Source organism: Mus pahari, chromosome 21, assembly GCF_900095145.1.
Source record: "Mus pahari chromosome 21, PAHARI_EIJ_v1.1, whole genome shotgun sequence".
In the NCBI taxonomy this organism is placed as follows: Eukaryota; Metazoa; Chordata; class Mammalia; order Rodentia; family Muridae; genus Mus; species Mus pahari.
This window is the reverse complement of record NC_034610.1, coordinates 28,266,515-28,274,587: the sequence shown is the minus strand read 5'-3', so window position 1 is coordinate 28,274,587 and position 8,073 is coordinate 28,266,515.

Below are 8,073 nucleotides of genomic sequence, written 5' to 3'. Positions count from 1 at the left end.
GGGGGGGGGAAGCATTAGAGAGCAGAAAAATGAACTGTGGAGCCGAGAGTCATCAACAGGACCAAGGACACGACACACTGAGAACATCAAGGGACAGAGTGGGCTAGTGGCAGGAAAGTGAGCTTAAAATTGTAGTGTGACTTGGTGGCTAGGGGGGTACTTAGGAGAGTCAAACTGGGAGACTTGTTAGAGTCAGTAGTACCTATGTGGTTTTGAAACAGCGTCAGGCAAAACAGACAAAACGTCAACTAAAGTCTAGATTGTGCCACAAGATGGCAGGAGAGGGCCGTGCTTGAACGGGACAGGCAGGCTGGCAGCCTCAGTGCCGGGGCTGGGCACTCCCGTGGGTGGTGGGTGGCAACTTCTACATGGTTCTCTAGGAAATTAAACTGGAAGGACAAGGATGGCATCAGAGCCTTAAGGGCATAGAAACAGGATGGATGGTAGACGAAGCTGGATGAAGCACAGAAAGTTCACGCCAGAAGCTGGATGAAGCACAGAAAGTTCACGCCAAGGCCTTGTTAACACCCAGACTTTCAGAGCCATAAAAAACAAACCTGTGTTGTTTTAAGCCACTCTGGCTGTGTTTATTGTGAAAACAACCTGGGGAATAGATACCCTCCCAGAGATTAAGCTTCCCCAAGGCATCCTACAGGCCAGAAGGTCTGTAGCGTGAGGTGCACAGACTAGGTCAGTACTAGAAGAAATTATCCTAAGGAAAGCTATGTTGGATCCCCTTCCTGTGTTGCCTACAGCATTGTACTTGCGGCCATCTAAGCAGGAAGAAAGAAGCCACGCCCCTGGTCTGCATCTAGCAGGGCTGACTCCCTCAAAGCATGGGCACTTAGCTCCACAGCTTCTCCTTGTTGCCTTAAATGGGCAGCAAAAGTGGCTTAAGAAAAACAAGATCTGTTTTGACTCAGTCCTTCATTCCATCACAACAGGGCAGCAGTCCCCTGCATCCACAGTCAGGAAGCAGAAGGTGATGACAAGCTATTTAACAAGCCAGGACCCCAACATACTGAATGGTACTCCCCGGAACAACTAAGGTCTTCGCACCTGAATTAACCCCATCTAGACAATCCCTCACAGGCAAATACAGAGGCTAATGGACTCCAGATAATCCTTTGTCACTGCTGTGCCAGGGACTGTGTCTCCTAGGTGAGTCTAGATCCATTCCAGTTGCAGAATGGCCTTCTGTAGGGATTCAAGTTCTAGGTGCTAGTCACAATTTCTTCCCTTCCTCCTTGCAATCTGTCAGTGAGGCCACTGGCCTAATTTCTTCATCAACAATTCGAAATCCCAAGCGCCCCCCCACCAACAAAGGCTATTCATGTCTTCATTCCTTGGCTCAAAGTCTGTCATCCCTTAGATGCCATCAGAACAAAATTAAATCATTAAGAAAGAATGCTTAACACATTGGGTAGAATTGAACCGCCTTTAGCCAAGGTGTTTCTGGCATAGCCTTATCTGTTTAATAGAGCATTAGCATCAATTACCAGCACTGTGCAGTAAACAAGGAGCAACAGGGCAACGCTAAAGGGCAGCCATTCCCAGGAGAGCGGGCAGGTGCTGGGCTGGAGAACTGGGAATTGATGGTGCCAGCTGCCTTGCTTTACGAGTCTTTTTCTTCACGTGGACTTGGTGAAAGAGCTCGTGTGATATGAGCTTATCTTTTTATTTTCCTTTTGGTGGGTTATCATAGAAATCGAAGCTCTATGGGGGAAAGCCGAATCTCCTTACCACCTATGGGGGAAAAGGTCAGCTTGAAGGGTCAAATCCAATCGCAGACAGGTTAAGGAAGGATACAGGAAGTGGCTTCGGGGTGTGACCTAAAGTCCTAAGGATCCACTGCCAGGCTGTCTCAATGCTCTCCTTCTGAATGATGGCTCTCCTGAGAAAGGATTACAGGTAAAGCTGTTACCACACTTGACCGACCGGCTGAGACTCCTGCAGAACTGTAATTAGGCAGCCTGCCAGCAGCCTAGAACAAAGCCAGAACCTAATGTTGGATTTCTGCAGCACAAATTACTTAAGGGGGTTTGAGACTACTGAGGGATTTGCTAATTCCCTAATGATTTTTTTTTTTGTCAGCTATCCTACCTTATAGGCAAGAAGGACATAGCCACAGAACCTTAGTAAAAAACTAATATTTTTTACTTGTATATGTTGGCTTCTACTGTATAGAAAAACATATGTTTAGAAGATGAAATTGAGTTTGTTCAGAGAATATTATTTTGCTTGCACACTTGTGCAAAATGATAGTGACCCCTTGGGACAGACACCATTCACAATCCTGGAGGTTCTCGGCTCAGAGCCTACACTGACCCCCTCTCATACCTTTCGGGTCTGTAAGACTCAAGTCCCAACTGGTTCCTGAAGACAGAAGTGTCAAGTGTAACCACGAGAGAAATGCTACACTGTGAGAAGAGTCCTTTATGATTCTAATTAATAGAGACAGTGTTATAGTCAGGGTTACCACTGCTGTTAAGAAATGCTATGACCAAAAGCAGGTTGGGAAGGAATGGGTTTACTAGGCCTCATCTTCACTGTTCATCCCTGAAGGAAACCAGGACAGGAGCTCTAACAGGGCAGGAACCTCGAGGCCTCCACGCAGAGGCCAGGGAGGGGTGTTGCTTACTGGCTTGCTCCTCATGGCTTGCTCAGCCTGCTTTCTCATAGAACCCAGGACCACCAGCCCAGGGATGGCCCACACAATGGGCTGAGCCCTCCTCTCTGGTCACTAATTAAGAAATGCCTTACAGTTGGATCTTATGGAGGCATTTTCTCAATTGAGGTTTTTCTCCTTTTAGATAACTCCAGCTTGTGTCAAGTTGTTACAAGACTAACCATGACAGACAGAAACCACGGAACGTGTGTGGTGATGGAAATTACCACCGTTGACAAGAGCCCACAGAGCAGATTCCCTATCTCAAGCTGGAAGTTAGAATCCAACAGTGTTAACTGCTTGGCTGGCTGGATCAGGACTCAGAAAAGGCCCACAGCAAGCACACCTATCTCGAGTTCTGTGCTTGCCGCAGAGAAAGGGGCTTTGCGTGCTCAGAGAGCCAGGCGAGTGTGATGCTTTGAAATGTATAGTTGGTCTTCCTCCTGTTTCCTAGCACCCAGCTCTCAAGTCCTTGGAATCTCCCATAATGCCTTTCCATGCTAAGGGGTGGAGTGATGGCTAGCAACTACTGGGTAAGATGGGGAGGAAAAAAAAAACCCTCTAAGCCAAGCCTGCAGATGGTATCTGACACAGGGAGGGATGATGGGCCAAGAGAGATGAGGGTGCTTAACAAAAAGAAGGAAACTGCTAGCCTTGAAGGAGGAGCCTCTAGAACCAGGCTGCAGTGGGGAGGAGGGCCACAGTCAGTTGAAGTGTACCCACTTCAAAGGAGGTGCCGCGGACTGGACTCAGTCGGCCCCTCAAACCACAGGAGAATCAGGGTCCCGGTATTCAGGTGGGCAGGGAGTCGGTGGAAAAGTGACAAACAGACTCGAACACGAGGGAGTGTTGATCTGAGTGTAATTTCTAAAAGAGAGCGTCAGACTGATATTTCCGAGGGAGACAAGGAAGTTCAGTGATGAGGTTTCCTCATCAGGCGGGACTCAGTCAGGTTTGGAGAGAGTGGTAAACTGTGGGGCCTCAGCCCTCAGTGGGGTTCTGTGTGACAAAAGCCAGTGTTGGGGTCACACTCCCACCTGAGGACATCCTGGCCATCACCATGGCTAGGCCTTAATGGGAGGGAAGGCAGGGTAAAGAGAGAAACTTCCCCACAGCTTGGACGAGGAGCTTTAGGAGAGGAGGGTCACCATCATCTCTCTTACAAACCTGCTGACCCTGATGCCTGGTGAAGCCAGAGCTTTTTCTCAGTAAGTATCAGTCCTCAGCCTTGATATCTTTTGAAGGAAGTTGTCTCTCTGGGATGGCATGGCTCTTCTCAGCCGGGTATCAGTCGTAAGCTTCAGGACCTTGTTTCCTACTACATCAGCCTTCTACACTCTCTCTCTCTCTCTCTCTCTCTCTCTCTCTCTCTCTCTCTCTCACACACACACACACTCACACACATATTCACACTCACAAATATGCACACGCTCACACACACGCACACTCACATTTTTACACACACATACACACACACTCAACCACACATACACACACTCACATACACACACTCACACACACATATTCACACTCACATATACACACACACTCACACACACATATGCACACTCACATCCCCCCACTCACACACACTCACTCACACACTCAAACACACATACACACTCACATACACACACACTCACACATACTCACACACACACACACATATATTCACACTCACATCCTCACACACACTCACACACACATACACACACACACACTCAAACACACATACACACACACACACTCAAACACACATACACACACTCACATACACATACACTCTCACACACACACACACACACACACACACACACACACACACACACACTGTTCCTAGGGCCAAAACTTCCATTTATATCCTTTATCTGTGTGTCTTTAGCCTGGCTCTCTGCCTAACCATACAGCAGTGCTAACTAAATGGTATTGAAAGGAATGGTGGATAAGCAATGAAGTCTGGATGGCCTCTGCAAGCAGGGAGCAAATGTGAGCTTCTGTAAGACCACGGGTGGGGGATGGTGGGGTCGGAGAGAGGGGAGCAAGGGAGAGGGAGAGGGAGAGGGAGAGGGAGAGGGAGAGGGAGAAGGCCTATTTCTACTCCTCAGTTGTGCCTCGAGACTGAACGTCTTGATAGCCACACAGAACTGCCTGAGCTTCCAGTGGCCCGAGTCCCTCCCACCAAATCCTCCAATTTCAAGTGTGGAGTAAAAAAGCTCCCTATCAGGCCCCTTTGCTCGCTTGGGTGTGACTCAGGCAGGATCCAGTGCAGCTTCCAGAGAAAGAGAGGAGTTTTCCAGTGTCCGTCTGTTTGCTTGTGTCATTTTTAGAAGGGCCAACTTTTGGACAGTTTTCACTTAGTGCTGTAAATAAAAAGGGCACAATACAGTAAAAGATTAAAATTGAGCCCTGACAGTCACACTGACCCCAAGATTTGAGTTCTAAAGTACTGATATTTCATTCTAAAGTCCCCATTAACTTCAAAACGTGTTTCAACTTATGGACCCCATGGGTTACTAAATGCAAGTAGACTTCCTAAAGCATCCAGATATTCCAGATTTTTTAGACACAGATCATATATTCAGTTGAGTTGGGGACAAGAAACACAGTTTTCAACAAGTATTCAAACAGTGTTGTATGTGATGAGGTATAACAGCCACATTTGATGTAACTGAACTGCTTTTACCTAAATACACCTAAAGTTTCAGCACATCCTACAATAAAGCTAATTTGAAGCAATTGTCCCAAACAGCAATATGATACAGACTAACAAGTGTAATTTCCTTTTCAGTGCCTCCAAAAAGTACTGGATTATCTACCTGTAAATAATTTACAGAGCTTTAGACCTTCAGAGTCATAAAGCATTGCTCCTACTGGGCACAGGGTTGTTCTTTTTAAAGCAGGAGGTTTTCTCTCTGGGCCTCACTACACGGTTCTTTCTCCACCAGTTCAAAGTTGCCTTCGCTGCTTCAGTGTCAAGATGCAGGGTGTGTGTACTGACTCTCCTCACTGCACAGCCTCACTAGGTTACAGCGGGAGGCTGGTCCTGGCATGCTAACACTGCCAAGTCAGGCAAGGTGTCTGCAAGAGGTGGTGCCGAGAGTCTGACACAGAGAGGAAGCAAAGAAGGCTGCTCCCTGGGTCAGAGTCAGAGAAGGGAGCAAGAGAACTGAGGCCTGAGGTTCAGAATGAGCCAGCTAAGAAAAGAGCCACAAACCACACTACCCAGACAGTTACAGCAGGGTCAGAAGCCAGCAGAGTGGCCCAGCCAGTGAACAGAGAGGAAAAGAAGCTGAGATGTCTCTTGGGCCAGAACTTGAGTGTGCTGGCACTAAGAGGCGTGAGAGGCCATGGAAAGATTTAAGCAAGTGGGTTGTGTAGGCTTATATTTTTAAAAACGTACTTTAATAAAAATACCTAAATACTTTAACCTTCCTTCTAGCCTACCACCTACCAGAAGTATTAAAAAATAAATAAATAAAGGTTAACGGGGCAAAAGAAGATATGGACTTGTTTAGAAATAGTTCTTTGAGGTGAATCCAAACTGCATTGTCAGGATACTCCAGGAGAGAGAGAAGAGACTAGGAGGAGAAGGAGGAAGAATGAGAGGAAAGGAAGGCGCCACCATGAGGGAAGATGGACCATGAGCACGTGGCCAGGAGAAACAGCAAGTATCTGGGGTCCACCACTGGGGAGGCGGCCAGGGAAGCAGTTAGAAGAGTCGATTAGGAGTTACCCCCACCCACCCCCAGCAATTGTCAAAGCCAAAAAAATAATCATAGTGTGAGTCTCCCTTATTCCTAGTTGCGGAAAAGCATAAATTGCATATACTACAAGGCTAAGCCATTTGCAGTCTTGAAAGATTCTCCTTTTGGTGGCCCGGATGGGTTCACAATTGAATAATCTGTTTCCCATCGCTGTAACAAAGTCACCAAGGCAAGGCAGCTCTATCCTACTTGGCTTGCGGCAAGGCTATTGAGTTCATGGTGGAGGAGGTGAAATGTAACATTGAATCTACCACAACTGTTGCCATGCTGGGCAGGGAAGCAGGCCCAGGATCAGCCTCAGTGTGCTAGAAAGTAATGAAATACACATTTCTCACACAATGTGTATTTTTGTTTTAAAAAAAAAATGGTATGATTGAGGGAACTGCAATATATTTGACAAAGGCGAGGAAGTTGACTGTGGGATTGGCTTTTGCGCTGAATATAAATCATTCTATTTCAGACACATCATATCTGAGGTGATGACAAGACAGGTCTCTGGAACTCTGTCACAGACTGCTGAAGATTATGGAATAGGACTTGGGAGATAGACAAGGGACTGGAACAGGAGATAAAGTTTTAGGGCTCACCTACAAATAACTGGCTCACTACAAATGAAGGTCAAAGAGGCCACGGTTGAGACTTGGGCCAGAGCAGAGATAGAGGCCAGAAGTAGGAAGTAAAGCATTATCTCTGATCACCAAGAACTTGACATCTTGCTGGAAATACTAACCATGCACAATGTAAAAGACTGGGGAATGACAGGAAACTCCAAAAATGATGGCCAGGGATAAACTCACCATGAGTCACTACAGAGTGGCCCCAGATGCGTCCAGAAACAACATAGGCTGTTACAGTAGTGCTTGGTTGCCTAATGGAACTCTGTAGCAAGACCTGATTGCTTCAGGCACAAATACCTAAGTTGTAGGACACAGAGAAATTAAGCTGGAACTGGCCTGAAAATGTCCTCCCTGCTGGCTAGTTTTTGTGGTTCTGGAAGGTGCTATTTAAGCTGTTGGGGGAAAGAAAAATTCATCAATGGTGTTTCCCAGTGGTGAGCTCTACATGTTACAATGCTGTCCTGTCAGTATAGCCACTGGCAAAATAGTAGTACAAATGTTATGATGCTAACCAACCACTTTGGGATTGAATCTGAGGGCTACCCCATAGGAGAGAATGCAGGTCTGATTGTATCAACTCGGTCAAAAGCCGATGGATGGAGACATTATAGGCTCTAGGGATCAAAGTACTGCTGTTGTCTTGCTAAATGGATATGTTGTCAAAGTTGCCCTCTAAATCTATATGTTTGTACTCATAAATTAGTTCTGCCTTCACCCTTAGCCAGCAAGCTTCTCTCTGCAGTGATCAGCTGTTAATGCAAAGACCAATAATTGACCAAAGCAAATAAGCCCTATTGAGCGATCATCCCTAAAGGAGACCTTGACATCAAGGCCCCTCCTCCCACCAGCGAGGCTCAGGGAACATCTCAAAGAAGGGATAAAAAGAATATAAGAAAGAGCTCAAGGTTTCTGGGGGTGGAGGTTGGGGCACTGGGAAATCCTGATGTTTAGAAGTAGCATGGCTGCTGATCTTATAAACTCACAGCAGCTGTGGTTATCTATACAAGATCAAGCCAATATTATT